Source organism: Pogona vitticeps, chromosome 11 (assembly GCF_051106095.1).
Source record: "Pogona vitticeps strain Pit_001003342236 chromosome 11, PviZW2.1, whole genome shotgun sequence".
NCBI classification, from domain to species: domain Eukaryota; kingdom Metazoa; phylum Chordata; class Lepidosauria; order Squamata; family Agamidae; genus Pogona; species Pogona vitticeps.
Window position 1 is genome coordinate 4,511,465 of NC_135793.1, and position 18,720 is coordinate 4,530,184.

Genomic DNA, 18,720 nt, shown 5'->3' on the forward strand with positions numbered 1-18,720 from the left:
CTTGCTGCGCAGGCCAGATTTTCTGGGAGTTGCAGTCCAAGAATATTTGGGGACCCAAGGTTGGGAACCATGGTTCTAGAGAGAGCAAGCCATTAACAGGTTGTGTGCTGCTATTTTCTCTTCCTGGATTCTGTTCCTGCTTCTGGACACGATTAGAACTGGGCCCAATGCAAACCGCACCTTAACAAGATACACATCATTAAGCCTCCTATCTTGCTAGCACCAGCCTATCAAAGTGAATGGCAGGTGGTCAATCTTGTTACTTTGGTTAAAAATGGCTGGAAAATGGATTTAAAACCATCATTTGTTGCATCTGGGAATAAGACACCGAGGATGTTTCTTCAGAGCGGACAGGCACTTTTTAAAAAGAAAAGGGTCAGGAGGAAAAAGATTATTTCTAACTAAAGGATCATTTTCCAAGTGTCAAACAGGAGATCAAGAATGCCATTACAGTCAACAGAGGAGTGGTTTCTTGACCGCTTAGAAAAAGAGGAGGGGAAAAATTCACACTTGAAAGTACAGTCCCTTTCCTCCATCTGCATACAAACAAACGAAGCGCTCGTCTTGCGAGGCACCACTGTATCTACCTTAAAGAAACCCAACTAGTACTTCACAAGCAAACATGACAACCGTAACACAGCCATCCTGTGGACTTTGCTTCTCTCTGAAAAGTTGAGTGCAGTTCTCAGCATATAAAACTACATATTTCATGGGGAAATAAGAAACAGAAGAAGGAAAGGGTTGTTTTTTTAAAAAACGAAAAAACTAAGGGTCTTCTGATGTGAGAAAATGAACATTTATATAGGTTTTGTATTGTATCTCCTTTACCAGCTTCCAGACTGACATACTGAAGTGTTGCTTTTCATTTGCATCAGAAAGCAGAGCATGTCACATCATGCTGTGACAGAAGTAACCACATCTTTATGCTAAAACAGCTGTATTGAAATACTGGAGCAGGGCAATGCAGTCATAAGCTTTGCTTTGCATCACGTTGCTTAGCAAGGGGAGGCGGATAGGACTGCCATGTCTATTGTATTCACATTAGTGATGAGCATGAACCGTGGTTCAATGCTTTGGCATGGTTCAGCAGACTGGGTCCACAGGTGGGTGCTTGTGGGGGAGGAGACGGGGCAGGGAATCCAGGACACCTGCACAATACCTGTGGACCCGATCTGTTGAACCATGCCGAAGCACCAAATGGGGGTTCCTGCCCATCTCTCATTCATATCCCTTTCGACCAACACAAATTACAGATAAGTAGATAAAAAAAGGGGGGGGGAGAAGGCAATGACACAGGATCAAACCCTGATCTCAGTTAATTGGAGGCACGCCAATTAAGTGCAGAGGAAATCAAGTATGAAAAAGTGTTTTATTTTAACCTGATGGTTTGGTTTTATCTTGTTGTCAACGGCCCAGAATAGTGCATCGAGCTATTGGGTGGTACATCAGTTTAATAAATAAATAAATAACATATAAATTTAAATTTGACCCAACTCTGGGAGGCAGTGGAAGACAGGAGGGCCTGGTGTGCTCTGGTCCATGGGGTCACGAAGAGTCGGACATGACTAAATGACTAAACAACAACAACGATAGATTTAAAAATGGACCTGCTAAGGAAGATGAGTATGATCAACTTTGTCTACAACTGAGGTATGCGTAGCCAGAGGAATTGGATTTAATCCACGACAGCTTCTAATTTCTTTAATATTTTTTTAGTGGTCCAATAAATGGTATCATCTACTATTGCATTTGCGTAATCTTGGGGACCACACCACATTGGCCTCGTTCTTTCTTGCCCTTTCGAGAGGTGGTATTGCTCAACGTGGAAGCTGCTCCACTTGCGGATGGAGACAGAAAACTGGAGATGGTCCAGTGTTTGATGTTGGAAGACTTGATCTGAAAGTTTGTCCTTGAGAAAGTGACACTCAGTCAAGGATGATCCTTCCTTGAAAGACAACACGAGCTTTCCTCATCTTTCCATCATGGGAAGTTATGACTTCCATATTATTCTCTCCACCCACTGCTCCCATGCACATTATTTTCTCTCCTGCATGTGTCAGAACATAAGGAGAGAAAGGAGGGTCATTTGACTATGCTTTTCAAGACTTCCAGATGCTGGCTCAGAATTGATGGTTTTGAAGAACAGCAATTTGTTATCCTGGCATCCTCGCTTTCAACTGTACAAAGAGCTGGTCCTTTGCAGACGTTAAGTGTCCCTTTTGGAAGGAAACCATTTTGTTGAAAATGTGAGAGTGGAGTGGAGGAATTCTAAGCCAAAGCAGAAGTTTTAAGATTAAAAAGGGGCAAGTACCATCTGAATGTATTCTTTGCCTTGAGCTGTTGTTCAAATTGGTTTTCAGGGAGGTTCACTGGAATTCCCATCATACTAAGCTGAAGCCTGCCAAAGTTGCTTTTTGGGGGATTACAGATCCCAGAATCCTATAGTTTATTTGACCTATTTTAAATGTACTGTCGGAGGAGAGCTTTCTGGATACTACAGGTCACCAGAAATACAGATAACTGTATTCTAGAACAAATAAAGCCTCAACGCTCACTACAAGCGAACATGACTAAATTAAGGTTATTATGCGCTGGGCATATTGTACCTGAAGACATGACACAATGCAAGAGACAAAAATGCTAGGAAAAGTGGAAGGCAGTAGGAAAAAGGGGGACGACGAAACATGAGATAGACTGAATCAATGAAGGACTCCACTGTTTTCAAGAGGCTTCAGCAGGGGTATGAATCACTTTTTGGAGGTCATTAATTCACAGGGTCTGATCAAAAAACAAGAAACTGTTCCAGTGCTACTACCTTTCCTAGTTCATATGAGAGGACACCACAATTTCTGATAAAGTGCATTTTACACATAATAACTGGGATATCCATACTGTGTTGAGCACGTATGAGCATGTAATGGCAAAGGTCAATGTTGGTTTAGTTCATCTAAGCATTAAATCAATCCTATGGTTGTTCTGGGTTTTTCGGGCTCTTTGGCCGTGTTCTGAAGGTTGTTCTTCCTGACGTTTCGCCAGTCTCTGTGGCCAGCATCTTCAGAGGACAGCAACCTGTGCCTTCGCAAATATATTGAATCAATCCACCTTTATCTTCCTAGTTCAGAAGAGAGAAGAAGCACAGAAAGAGAAGCCACAGAGAAGCTGGCACCTCTCCTCCTTACCTCTGCTAAGATAGTTGCCTTTCCCCACCCCCCACCCCCAATCATGGGGCTGGATTCACTACAAGTTTTCCTGGAAGCTTTTGGTAGATAACGTAGACCCAGAAAACATCACATCTAGAGGTCAGGACCCCTTTCCCAGGGCTGTCCTTTTCATCCAAACTGACCTCCCCTATCTGTCTTTACATTCTGTAGAGGTGGAGTGCAGGAGAAAGAGGTCTGAGCTTGAATTTCACTACATTCACATCTGCTTTGGCTCTCAAAGATAAGAATAGAGATAACAGTAATTTTGGACGCCACATTCTGCGTGACCGTGTTATCTCTAGACTGCCTGGTCTCAAAATTTGAGGGTAATTTCTAAAGACATGTATCTAGATTCTCATACCACAGCTTATCTGAAGGGATAAAAGAGCAGGTTTTTTAAAAGTTGTTTTTTTAATCTCTCTCTCTCTTTTTTTTTTAATCTATGGAGTGCAGTCAACTTTAGACACCTTCTGGCAGCTGAACGAGGTGACAAATTCATTTCCGAGTAGCAAAAATACTTTTGCCTCCGGGCCGAAAAGCTTAAAACATATAGTGCCTGAAAAATGCTCCTGAGTCCTGACTGTCAGAAGCCTGTGACATGAAATGAAAATATCTCCCAAACCTTTCACAATAAGGGGAAAATCCTGACTAACAGACCCATGAATCCTCATGCGACAGCCATAGCAGAGTCTGTGCCCTACAGCTGTATCTAGAGTCCAGCAATATTTTGCTTCATTCAGTTTTTTTATTGCTTTCTCTCTCTCTCTCTCTCTCTCTCTCTCTCTCTCTCTCTCTCTCTCTCTCTCCAGTTAAACGAAGAAACACAACACGCATTAATGGTTTCCCTTTATAAAAAAAGATGAAATGAAGTACAAACAAACAAAAAAGAAATGAAAGGATTAAAAGTTGCAGGAAGAGACTCACCCCATGTTAACAGTTTGTTATGGAAAATACTAAAGTGAAGCAGACAGTGTAAGAGAAACTGGACAATCTTTAATTAATGGTCATCCTGCAAACACTGGCCCCAAGTGACCAAAATCCATATGCAATAATGTATCTGTCTGGATTAATTAGTCATTTCAAAATTGGTCCAGACATTGTGAGCCTTCTATGGGTTTTTATGAAGAGACCTACAGTTATCTCCTATCTTTTCCGAGAGTATCTTTCTGACTTCTTATGCCAATGCAATACCCACTTGGAATTTGTGGTTCTTAGCATCAACATAGTTGAGAGGCACTTGAATTTTCAACCACCACCCTTTCGAGGAAAGCAGACCCAGGAATCCAGCTCTCTGCTCACATCAATGTAATGAGAACCAATGCTGAAGGAAGTACAAAACAACAGCGGTGTGTGTGTGTCACCACACAACACAATAACGCAACAGTGACCACATTATGACCCTGATGTAAATTTTCTTGCTTGCAAAATTGATCAAGTCAGACAGTCCATTAGGCAAAATGAGTCAGTGATTTCTGTTTTGTAGCACAGGAGAAAAAAGGAAATCCTACACTTCTGACTGAATTAAAAAACGAATTGCAAAATTCATCAAAAAGTCACTAATTTGTCAATTTGTATTTTTCAGAAGTGAAGATCCCTGGTGAATATGAATCAATGAATTACTAGCTATTTTCAATTTGTTGATTTAGTGGGCTATCAAATGCTGCCCTCCAGGCATCTAGAGACACCAAAATCCCAGAGATGCTTCCCCCGACTCTCCTCTACAAGACTTGCAACTTTGTTGAATTTTGAGTTTTGCATGTCCAAGTTATACACTCACAAAGAGAGCTCCCCCTCCCCAGGAAAGTTTCATCCAGGCAACTAGAGACACCAAAATCACAGGGGAGCTTCTACTGACTCTCCTCTACAATCCCTCCGAGTTTGGTGAAGATTGGGTTTCAGACATTCACGTTATACACCCACAAATTGAGTCCTCTCAGAAAACTGCCCTTTAACAGCTGGCTTGGGGAAAATTCGAGCACTGTCGCAGGATGAATTCGTGCAAAATGGCACGAATCAATTCATGCTTATCTCTAGTTCCGAATGTAGTTAATAAACGTGCATATTTTTAATGAAGGAAGGAAGGCAACAGCTTTTATCTCTTTGTCCATATATCTTCAAGGAGGCGCTAGCCTTAGACCCACACCCTGTAGAGGCACCTTTGGTGAACATGCATGAGAGAAGACCTTGGTGGCCGCTCCCAGGCTGTGGAATGTTCTTCCCTAGGAAGCAAGGCTAGTTTCCTGCCTCTTGTCCTTCTGCAGGCATGCAAAAAGCTTTCCGTTCTGACCAACTGACTGACTGCTAAGGACTGACCAGTTCATGCTGTACGTCTTAAGTGTGATACATCATAATCATTTCCCTTGATATACTTTTAAAACTGTGCTTTAACATGATTGCTTGGGGATCTGTGCTTAAATATTCCAATCTTTAGCATTTTTACTTCCACGGCTTATAAAAATATGTGCCAGCCCTAGTTCTTCGAGAATAGTGGGAGATAGCGAGGAACACTATAGAAGTCATAGCTAGCTAGCTAGACCATTGAACTAATATTGAGTGCAGAACAATAACAGTTAGACTATTAAATACCATCACAGTTGCATTCCTTAGGAAACTGTTTTATACCTTAACTCTAAGTCTTAATCCCTGTGTTGTACACTTTGAGTAGTGTGCATTGCCCAGGGTTTTAAGTGAGGGACCTACTCAGTTCTGTGACTTGACATCCTTTGAACTGGAGCCGTGAGCAATCAAACATGGATTTTTCCATAGGAGAAGCCTCGACTCCACGACTGAACTCTGGCCCTCCATAAATCCCATTTTTCTGATCTTCCCCTGTGTATGAGCTGGTTCTCTGGGCTCCCACGTCCGGCCAGCTTTGCTTCCAATGCAGTCACTGAAGCTGTATTTTATAATAGTGTCAAATTAGCAGAAAACCCAAGGTCTAGCGCTTGACAATGATAGAGCTGTCAGAATGTTTTTTTCTTGTAGTTTCCTGGGCATAATTAGATTCAAATATCTTTCTGTAAGCGTTTCTCTTGGGCTTATCCTCACACACTATTAAGGCATATCAATTCGTAATGATTTCTCCCCCTCCCTGTAAGCTAGTGATGCATACATTAAAGGAGACTCTCTTCTTGTTTTTTTTTAATTAACATGCACCTTTTGAAAATTTAGAGAAAATAGTGGAATTTCATGCAAACTTTTCTAGAGAACCCGGTGAAAAATAAAACTTGTGCGACCAAAGAAATGGAAAGGCCACATAAGTATGCCCCTGAGCTACTAATATAATTTAAAAAATACATTAAGAAATTTAATTTAGGTCTCATCCAGAATACTTTGTCCCATTCTGGACACTGCCCTTTAAGAAGAGTGCCAGCAAACTGGAGCCAGTTAAGAGGAGGGCAACAAAAATGATCAGGGAACAGGAAACCAAGCCCTAGGAGGAAAAACTAAAAGAACTGAGCATGTTTAACCTTGATTAAAGTAGACTAAGGGGAGATAGGAAAGGACTCTTCAAAGACTTGAAAGGCTGCCATTCAGAGAAGGGGCAGGGCTCTTCTTGATCATCCCAGAGTGCAGGACAGGTAATAATGGGCTGAAGTTACAGGAAGCCAGATTTAGGCTGAAGATCAGGAAAAAGTTCTTAACTGTTAGAGCAGTACCACAGTGGTGCCCCGCTTGATGCCCCGCTTGATGATGACCCCGCTTGACGACGACATCGCTTTACAATGATGATGTTTCTATGGGGTTTTTTCGCTTTATGATGAATAGTTCCCTGCTTCGGGAACCGTTTTTTTGCTAGATGACAATTAGAAACAGCTGATTGGCGGTTCACAAGATGGCTCCCCGCTATTTTCTGGACCGATTGTTCATAAGACAGGGATCCCAAAATGGCCACCCTATGGAGGATCTTCGCTGGACAATGAGGTATTTCCCCAATTGGAACGCATTGACTGGTTTTCAATGCATTCCAATGGTTTTTTTTTTTGCTTGACAACAATTTCGCTTAACAGCGATTTTCCTAGATCGTCGATAATTTTCATTATCGTCGTCAAGCAGCACACCACTGTGGTGTCCTCAGGAGGTGGTGAGCACTCCAATGCTGGAGACATTCAAAAGAAAATCATACCACCCTCTGTCAGACCCTCTGTTTGATCTGGATTTCTGCCTTCAGCAGGAGGTTAGACTTGATGGCCACTTCCAATTCCATTATTTGGAGATTCTATGAAATATCACTTCCACAATAGATGGCTGAGGGGCTAACCCTGCAAAGTTCTTTTGCACCAGCTCTGCAGCCCACTTTCCCCAGCAGAACAGTGCTCTAAACTGTGAGGACTCTAGGGAAATAAATACTCTCCACCTTCTTTTCACATTCTTATGTCTACGACAGAAGAACATCCTAACAGAAAACCCATGCATAAGAGAGCATTCATGTCACCTTCTGGAAGGTTCACCCATCCCATATTCTCTTTCTGACCTGTGTTCCACTTCATGTAGGTCTGACGGAGGGGTGCAGAAGTACCATCTGCTTCGATTCGATCTGAATTGTATTACAAATTGCAACCGCTTTGCTTTGAGCTCATTGTGCGCCCTCCGATTTGATTTCTAGTCAAATTATTGTCATGTCTTGCTATTTTTCCTAGTGGTGAAAATCGTGAAAATGAGGAAGGTAAAAGAGTCGGGCCCCGGGGCGTAGGGTTGAAATTTGGTGGAAGGGAGAACTAGGGCTCATGCAGAGTAAGAAGGAAGGTGTTCCTCCCGGGCTTGCTTAGTTGACGTGAGTTGTATTTCTTTAGTTCCAAGAGGCCTCAGGGCATCCTGAGAAGATGAAGGAGACAAAAATTAATGATCCAGGCTTGTTTTGCAGACCCTGGAGACGGCACTGTCTGCATGTCTGACAATATTAAAACCAAGACTGACAACAGTTTTCAAAGTGTGATTATATTCACCAGGACTGTATCAACAGCAGTTACCAAGTCAAGAACGGATCTGAGTGATTTTATCTCCAGTTCACATACAGTATTTATTTATTTATTTATTTATTTATTTATTTATTTATTTATTTATTTATTTATTTATTTATTTATACCCTGCCCCTCTAGACCATGTCTACTTGGTCTCACACCAGGATTTTTAAACAGATTGTCATGCCTTGTTGCTGTTGTTTATCATTTTAGTGGTCGTATTTATCTGATTCATTTTACTGTTTTATCTTTTAAATATCATCTTTTAATGAGGTAAGCCATCCCAGGTCTTTTTTTCAAGGAGAAAGGTAGAGGGGAAAAAAAAATACTTTCAATAAATCAATGAATTGTGCAAATTTGAAAAATAGGCATGAGTAAAAAATGCGCCTACCTGAAAAATATACACAAAAGAATCCTTTGAACAGGAAAAATGCTCAAAATATGTATATTTTGAGGAGGATGTTAGAAAGCGGAAATGGCATCTACGTCCATAGTGGAGGGAGGGGAGGTCTCAAAACCAAATGTGGAACTGAGATAGGAAAAACAGAGCAATGAGATGCTGATAAGTATAACAAACATGAAATTAACCACTTTGCGTACCCAAGCAGATACACCTCCCAGTATGTTTCCCCCTTCAATCTGGATAAAGGGTAATATTATATTTAATCCTACTGCTTTTGAATAGCAAGAGAAAAATTCTATAGCAGTGGCTCCCAACCTTGGATAAACCTGGGGTTCTTGCAGTGCAATTCTGAGAAATCTCAGCCTTGAGCTGGCCTTTTTTATTGTACTTGGCCCTGGTTTTCATTTGGGGATTTGTGGGGGAGACAAAATACAACTTTAGATGCTGGGCATGTTCATTTTTTTTGTTCATTAATTTAATGATGGATTATTTTGGCTTTATTGGGCATGAAGAGTGAGAAAACCTAAAATATTTTTAAGAAAAAGAAAAAAAAATTTAATTGCATGTGTGTTGTGTTGTTCATAATGAAAAGGGGGGCATGCTGTTTTGTCTCATTTTAAAGTGTTCTTTAGAGTTTATCCCCCTCAAATATTATTTTAATTTTTTTTTAAAAAATATATATATAGAACAAAAAGAAAACAGTGAAGTTGCTTTTGGAGCACAAAACCTTTCAACCGGTTTGATGCAATTAGTTTGTTTATACCTCCTGAGAAGAAACACAACTCATGGTGAGATTTCGCACATTTGAAAGGCTGATGGGGCATTTCAGAGAAATATAGTGGGTACTAAAATGTGTGTGCATTCTAAAATGCAGATGGTAAAACCTCTAAAACTGGGGGGGAAAAGGATTCACTAGAACACTTTTGTCTACAGGGAAAAATCAACTAGAATCTGTAAATGAGAAAATGTACACATAAATGCATACATGAAGTAAACTGAATAAATAAAAGTGCACATTAGGTGAAAACTACAGATTTCAATGTGGGAAGAAAAGAGAGCATCTCTCAACCTTTGAAACCAAACGAAAGAAATGGAGCAAATAAATGATAAACCTGATATGGAAGAAAGATCATCATCACCATCTTAGATCTGCAGAAGCTGGACGGGTCCTTGTGGGATCATCTAGTCCAGCCCGTCAAGGAGGCACCAACCTCTGGCTCTGCAGCCAGATGCATAAACCACTGAGCTATCCAAAAGATAATTCATATTTGTGATTCATATGGAAATCAGCAATGAGGTCTATACATCCCATAGTTCAGGGAGCTGTATTTGGTTACCAGATTTTATCTCCCATTCAAGGATCCAAAAATGAGGATTAATTTGAAAGTGTTACTGGAAGAGAGTTCAGGCCATGTGAAAAAAGAAATTCCAGGGGGGGAAAAATCCATCTGTCACATGTGGAGACTCACTGCATGAATGGTTCCCAACCTTGGGTCCCCAGATGTTCTTGGACAGCAACTCCCAGAAGCCTTTGCCAGCACAGATCATGGAAAAGGCTTATGGGAATTGCATTACAAGAACGTTGGAGGACCCCAAGGTTGGAAAATCACTGCTCTATACTATCAGGAATCCAGATTTTTCAGCATCCCCAACTGCATGGAGGAGACATCACCTGTAGCAGATGCTTGTAAAAGAACCCTCTCCTGAGTGCATCACTGGGACTTTTAATACCACATTTACTACAGAGTCTGGATCAAAGAGCAGGTCCAGACAGGTGGGTCCTAGGACCTTGAGGCCCTTTGTAAATCACCAGTTACAAATGCCCAGGCTGGCCATTTTGAGCAGACAACTTCAGGTGAAGTTTGGAGAAATGAAACAATTTGGTGATCCCCTCCTGCATAGTCTTTGCAGAATCCTTGGCAAGGGGTACCTTTTTATTCCTTGCTCCATGATTCTGGAGCTCAGGATTCAAAGCCAGGCAATTCTGCAAGCAGAACGCAGCCCCGGCTGCCATAAGCAGACACTCCGATCGGCCTCCAGCAGCCATTTCTGACAGAAATGTCAATGTTTACCTTTCCCCCTCAGCAACGGGGCTTCGAAAATACAAGGGGTCTGGTACATAATCTTTTCTCTCAGGCCCTTCAAGCTCAGAGACTGTGGAAAGATAAGGCTTGCTCCCCAGAGATAATACCCATGTTGGCTAAATACATTAACATTTGCATAATGAGTGAATTTTAATCGGGCTGCATACCAGCTAGAGCTCATGAGAGTAAGGGAAGCATGGCAGCTTGAACGGAACAGGTATCATATATCTTCATTGTTGTTTACCCTGGCACAAATGTTCCCATAGCAAGGAGGAGGAACATGGATATAAATATACTGAAAGCTCGGGGAAATAACGCGGTCTCTGTAGAGCTCATTATCACTCTTTTAGAACAAGTAGAATAACTCGATATGAAAAGGAAAGGGGGGAACACGAAGGAAAATCCCTCCCCAAGCATGGTTAGAAGTTGTCATCCGTGCAAATTTCTTCAAAAGTGTGGCATGACGGTTGGAAAGGTGTCCAAACCCTAGGATTGTGAGAGCGAATCTTTGTTTTAATAGACCCCCCCAAGAAGTCCTAGCTGGTGGTAGGTTCAAATGATGTAGACGTAGACTTCAAAAATGTGATGCTTCTGAGGAGGCACCGAGCCTAGGAATGTACTGTCAGTTCCAGAACTGCCTCGAGATTAGAATTCCTTCACGTAGTAAATAATAATCGTAACAGGAATGAAATGAATATGTTGATATCCCTTCCTGGTTGGTCCAAAGGCTTTATGTTTAAGTGGTCTAATTTCAAGGATGGGGAAAGTCCACTTGCTATAAAACAATTGGCAACTGGTTCTCCCCAAACACTAAACAAGGAGTGGGCATCAGATTTGGAGGCCAGTTTTCTGCCCATGGGCCTGACAGGCCACACCACCCACAAAAATGACACCAGAGTGCAAACAACAGCAACAAGACAAACACAAAACACAAAGCAAAACAAACAATGAACAGGGGAAAAAAATCCTCAACAACCATAATCAACCACCCCAAAACAGAGAAACACCCTTAAAAGAGGTCAGTCTGGAAGTTGCTAAAAGGCCATGCCTGGTTTTGAAAAATGGATATTTTGGATGGGGTGGTGGTGCATGTCTGTATACAAGAAGAACTGCTACATGTGGAGGCCTCCAGGAGCAGTAAATTCACATTATAGATGAATGAACGGAAATTTGGGGGGGGGAGGCTGCTGGTTGGGGAGAAGAGATAGCTTTGGACTGGCTGCATGGAGCCCACCCCTGAAATAAATGAGATTTTTTTTGGGTATACTTCTCAAATGTAGACACTTTCCGTCTGGACACACTGGCATCATTCACAACAATAAGAATAAGAATAACCTAATTGTTGGGGTTTCACACCAACGGTGAAAAGCCGCAGAATAGGTGTAGACCCTTCTGTCAATATTCTTGAAGACCATGAATCAGAGAAGTTTCTTCTCAGTTAATACACACTTTTATTTTCAATCTCTATGGAATGGGTACAGTATACATTGTGTAAGAACACCTCCCCTCAACTTTTTTTGGGAAAGCACCCCCCCCATCCCAGTCCCACAGGTTCCCCCCTGAATGGTGGAAAGGCAGACCTTGAGTCCTTCTGGTTTGTCCGTTTTTCTAGAATGTAAAAGAAAAGTCACAGAAAGCAATGACTCTCATCAGGTAAGGCAACACGGTTAGGTTACACCCAAGGTAGTGCATAGACTCCTCAAGGACCGGAAAGATGGACATATTTAGAAAGTCCATCTGAGAAAATATAAATCTCCTGCAGTAAGCTCAGTCAATTCACCCATTCACTCTCACTGCCGGGTTCTTCAGCTGACGGGAATCAGAGAGTCGCTAAGTCATTTTTAGATTGCCTGTAGCAAAGTGAATCTGGCTGGATAGTGCAGTGAGTTAGGTCTCCGGCGATGGAGTCGAGGTGGGGAGTTCAATTCCCCACTGTGCCTCCCAGAGTTGCCAGCCTGTGTGGCCTTGGGCCAGCTGCACAATCCCAGGATGCCCCAGAAGAAGGGAACGGCCAATCATTTCTAAGTAGAGATGGGCATGAAGCACAGGTTCGGCGGTTTGTGCTGGTTCGTTTATTGGCCGAATTGGTGTTTGGTGCTTCAAAGCCCCACCTCCTCTGGAAGGTGCCAACTCAAAGGCAGTGACCTATCTTCCCTGCCTCGTCTCCGCCAGGCATTGCTTTTGAGTGGGTATCCACTAGAGTAGGGGGGGCTTTGAAGTGCCAATTAGCTTTTTGGCCAATAAACGAACTAGCACGAACTGTCAAACCGGTGGTTTGTGCCCATCTCTATTTAATTAAGTAAAGAAAGTACAGTGGTGCCTCGCTAGACAGTTACCCTGCATGATAGTTTTTTCGCTAGACATTGACTTTTTGCAATCGCTATAGCGATTCGCAAAACAGTGATTCCTATGGGGGAATTTCACTGGACAATGTTTGGTCCCTGCTTCGCAAACCAATTTTAGCTAGACAACGATTTTGACAGCTCCCTTCGCGCTCGCAAAACGGGTGTTTTCGGGACCTAAGCTTCACAAGACAGCGATTTAAACAGCTGATCGGCAGTTCGCAATGCGGCTTTCCTATGGCCGATCTTCGCTAGACAACGACAATTCTTCCCCATTGGAACGCATTAAACAGGTTTCAATGCATTCCAATGGGGGAATGCTTTTCGCTAGACAATAATTTCGCTAAACAGTGATTTCAGTGGAACGGATTATCATCGTCTAGCGAGGCACCACTGTAATTAAGTAAAGAAAGTCAATGCAGCAAAATTGTGTAGCTTTACCTATTTTGCTTGATTCATTTTGCCGCATTAACTTCTCCTGTTGGTCCCACTGCTGAATAGATAAATGAGGTATCCAGAGAGTCGCAAACAAATACAAGAAAAGCTATGTTGGCAGAACACCTGGTGTTCTAAAATGTTCCATCATGAAGTTGGACATCTTTGCATGGTAGAATAGCTCAAAATTGCTTTTTTTTTTTTTTTTTTGGAAAAGTCATATCTTGTGTGATTGGATAATCTATCCACAAGTGCAGCCAGTCAGTCAATAGAGGGGGAACATGACTGTGTCCTATTAGGACCTTGGAGAATAGGATTTGTGTCCCTTTGAGCTTAAATCAAAGCTTAATCCATACTCCTGAGTGAGCAAAAAGGCGTCATTCATCTTCAGCACGGATTCAGGACTGCCCATCAGAGCAATAAGCCTGGTGCTAGAATCCCTTTTCTCTTTTCCATCAGCCTTGAGAAAGCGAGCAATATTTTTGACATTTTACAACCAGAAGCAGAAAACGGTAACGCTCTGATAAAGGCATTTGGCTGCTGCAATGTTTATTCAGAGCAGGCTGACTTAGAGATGTCAATAACAAGTTGGATCCTTTGAAATGTACAACTAATTAGGAGGTTCTTTATTAAGGCCAGCCTAGATGTGACGGTGACACCTTTACAATTCATAGCATCGTTTTCCTACAGAAGGGATCTGTTCAAGCTTTTGCATCCTCACCTGCTGATTTTAGTAGTTTTTTTTTTTTGCAGTATTTTATGGTTTTGCATTTTTTGCCGTTTTCTCCCATTCTGACAGGTCAAAATGTCTCTTCCACTGCTAGGTTACTGACAGAGGTATGCCTTTCAAAATTTCTGGACGACAGATCCCATAAGTTTCCATTCAGTGAGTCCCACCTGCAGGATCCAGTCCTTAAATTGTGCTCACCTAGAAAGAAGAGAGGCCTAACTTCCTGTTTGGAAAGGAAGCTGCCCCAGTGGTTTCTGGGAAGTTTCCTTTGCCGACAAGTTTCCTTTCTCACACTTTTGCCAGAGACAACATCTGACCATCTTAAGGTGGCTTTTTCTAAATTGCTTTCGCTTGTCACAGCAGGACAGTGGAAAGCTAGGAGAAGAAAGAGGAAGAAAGCAAAAGGGAGCCAAGGAGATGGACACACACAGAGAGAATTAGAGTTGGGTTTGATTCCAACCTTTCCTTTCCCTTGAAAGAGTCATTTCCAAAAGTCAGAACAGATGCATATTTTATTTAATTTTTTTAAAGATTTATGCTTGCAACTGATACAGCTTATGAACAGTGCTAGCTAGGAATGTTGGCAAGTCTTCTGAGTTTGAGTCTGAAGTTCGACTAGGGAGTGGGTGGTCCTAGTCACAAATCAAGTCCAAGTCACTGGGGGGGGGGGGAGAAAACTGAGTTGAGTCATCGGCGCGACTCAAGTCCGATCTGACACCAAGTCCTGCGACTCAAGTCTCCATTCCTGGGGCTAGTTAAGCCCTTTCTTACAGTATAAAACTATATCTCATAGCAGTGCTTTAAATGTTCACTGAAAACAAGTCCTACCACTTTCATATATCATCTTTGGTTAAAAAAATGGTCAAGGTGATAATTGACAGCAGGCAAACATATTCAAACTATGTAAAATTAGCAGTAATAGCCATGTGCTGTCAAGCCAATTTGGACTTATGGTAACCCATTTCAGAGCTTTCCAGGTAGAGAATACTCAGAAATGGTTTCCCATTCATTCCCTTCCTCTAGGGGGCAACCTTGGGACTGGGCAGCTGGCCCAAGGCTACACAGGCTGTCTCTTGTCCTGGGAAGCCCAGTGGGGAATCGAACTCCCAACCTCTGAATCTGCAGCCAGAGACTTGAGACCTTTTTTAAAAAATGGCCAGATGGAGGCATCGCTTGGTGAACCTCGCATTGCCTTTGGAAACTTCCATATTATTCAAATAGTTTCAAAAAGTATTTCCAGTACTTTGAAATGCTCAGTTGACCTGGAATGTTCGGAGATGAGACTGTTCGTGAGCTGCAGAAACATTTTCAAGGCAAGTACAGTACAGCGTGTCCGAACGCCACTGAAAAAGTCAACTTGACTCCAACGTGAAGGCAATTCAATTCCAGCATGATTGTTATTATCTAGCAGCAAGGAGCTTTTTTTCTGCCTCCTTCACCCTCGGAGAAGGCGCTTCCATTGTTTGGTGTTGTGAAAGGGTCGGATGGCCCTCTCTAGATGGCTCTGATTTCCTCTCTTCCTCCTGCTGTTTATGATCAGAGATGCTTTATACTATCTTCCTGCTATGCTGGAAAACAGAGGAAGAGCCTGAAATAGCTCAAGATGGAAGGGCAGGCTTTCTCACCACCTTGCCAGATGCTCAGGTGGACATGGTGTCTTCTGAACAAAAGGAACTGTTTGATCCCTTGGTTGGTCATCGTCCCTGCTGAAGTCAAGCGCCTTTCTTGGGAAATGCCAAGGAGATCAGGCTGTGAGCATAGGAGCGGCTGGTCGTGCATTTGTAAGCTTATTGGCAAATTCATTGTGATGGCGGCTGAGAATGGATTCTCTCAATCATTCGGCACTGGTGCTCTGACTTCTTTTGATAAAAGTGCCCCATGTAATAGCATCAGCAGGGAGTGGCCTCTTGAATGGGACAATGCCCTGGAGATGACATGCCAACCTCGTACCGCGATAAAGTTTGAAGAATAAGGAAGTAATTGGATATGTTCCTTTAAAAAAATATATTAGTCACTTCTAGAGGGTCAACGAAAAAAAGTAGTTAGTTGAAATTTTACTTAACTTTTTAACTTGCCCTCTTGTCCCCAAGTAAGTGAAATACTTGTTTCCTAGTTTCAGTGGTTCCCAACCATGGGTCTCCCCAGATGTTTTTGGACTACAGCTCCCAGAAGCCTTCACCACTAACTGTGCTGGCCAGGATTTCTGGGAGTCGTAGTCCAAAAACATCTGGAGACCCAAGGTTGGGAACCACTATATTAATAACTGAAAGCCCTGAAGTTCAAATTTTATAGTAGTAGTAGTAGTAGTAGTAGTAGTAGTAGTAGTAGTAGTAGTAGTAGTAGTAATAATAATAATAATAATAATAATAATAATAATAATAATAATAATAATAATAATAATAATAATAATAATAATAATAATAATAATAATATCAGAGCTACAAAACCTGGCAGTATTAAGAACAGCATACATACAGTGCTGATATTTAACAGAAACATAGGTTTTTGGTTAAAACTTGTGTTTGTTATATCATACCAGTCAATGTTTTTTTTAGAATCATCTTGATTGATTGTGCCTGGTATTTTTGAATAATAATGTTTTTCCAATGGTAAAATGTGGCCTGGATGAGCGATTTCAGATCACTATTATTGCATGATTGTTCGGGGGCAAAAAATGGGAGGGTAGCCGTTCAGCCCGCCAGATGTGGGTTGCAGGTGTGGGGCAGGTGGGCTGGTCCAGGGTGCAGTTCAGCTGATCCGGTGCAGCTCCTCCTCTGGCCTCTGCTATGGCTGATTCTCCTCCTCTCTACTCCCATTTCTTCATTCTTGCTGGTAAGATGCAATTTACTCCCACAGAGGGGTTTACATATGCCAAACTGATTGAAATAATTTGGTTTGGCGTAGGATTTAGAATAAACAATCCTCTAGCGGAGGAGTATTTCGCCTTGCCTTCCAACCAAGAAAACCCTCTGAAAAAAAAGAACATATATATATATCCATGCTTCCATTTACATTGCGGAGACACCTTATTTTAGATTGATTTTATTCTTCCTTAACCCGAATCAACAGCGGTTCCAACTGGCAGTGTAATCATGCCTTGACACCAAGTGTTGGCAATGTTTATATGTTCCATTTTGTGCTGTACAGTTCCAGTTTACCTTGGTTCATACGTCTCATGTTCCATGTTCCAATTGTGTGTGTCATGCACCGTTGGACTTTTCTTTCACCTCTGTGCACGTCAGCCACTAGATGGACTATTCTCAATAAGAAGCATTTATGCAAATTTTGGAACATTGTGATTAAAATGAACTTGCAAGGAAATGCTTACGTGTCTTAAAACATGATCTGAGCCAGAGCAGGGCATCCTGTCTTCACCACTCTTTCTCAACCAGCTTGGGTAATACACATGTTGCTGCCTTCCGTTCCAATGTTTACGAGTAGAGATGGGCACGAACCACCAGTTTGTGGTTCGTGCTCGTTTCGTGCCAGTTTGTTTAGTAACTGAACATGTGTTGAATGCTTCAAAGCCCTGCCTGCTCCAGTGGCAGCAACCTGCCATCCCCGCCCCACCTCCCCCCCCAGGCACTGTCTCTGAGTAGGCACCCACTGGAGGAAGTAGGGCTTTGAAGCACTGAACTGGCACGAACCACCGAACCAGTGGTTCGCGCCCATCTCTGTTTTAGGAGTATTAGAGCTCATGTAATTACAATATTCGGAGAAAAACTGGATAGCTTTCATATGTCCCAGACAAGGTATCTAAACAGAAGAGAAAGAGATCAATAGGATGTCAGCTACTCTAAGGTTTACAAAAATAAACATATTTTGGAAAGGAATAGAAACTCCAAGGGATGACCCTCAAAACACCCCAATTGTTGTTGCTGTTGTTGGCTGTCAAGTCTCCTCTGACTTATAGTGACCCTATGAATGAGCAATCTTCAAAATGCCCTGTCCTCAACTGCCCCATGTCAGCTCCTGCAGACTCATGTTTGTGGCTTCCTTTAGGGAATCAATCCCTCTCATATTTGTTCTTCCTCTTTTCCTGCTGCCTTCTACTCTGCCTAGCATTATTGCCTTTTCCAGACAATCCTGCCTTCTCATGATGTGCCCAAAGGAGGACAGCCTCCATTTCAACACATTTGCTCCCAGAGAGAGTTCAGGCTTGGTTTGATCTAGTAGTTCATGTTGCCAGAAATCTGTCCTGCAAAGGCACGTGCCAAGAAAATAGCAAGTGACATTTATTTATTTTTGCTCCCAGATGAATCATCGGTTTGTATCAGGTGAGCGGCACGAATTCCATGGGACGACAGTTGGCATTGGCCTCCCTGCTCTGAAAGTCAGGACTGACTGTGAAATAATGCGGCCAGCCTGCTTCACGAAGGCTGTGAATGTAGGAGGGCACCATTCCGTATGTGATACCAATATTCAGAGAAAAACCTGGCTCGGTTTCGTACATTTATTTTCAGGCCACCTGCCAGCTGGGCTGTGGAGCGCTCCCAAAGCCGTGCAGTGCTGAGTGGTTATGAGTTCTGCACCACCTGCAGGTTACTAATCTCGATTCCTCAGAG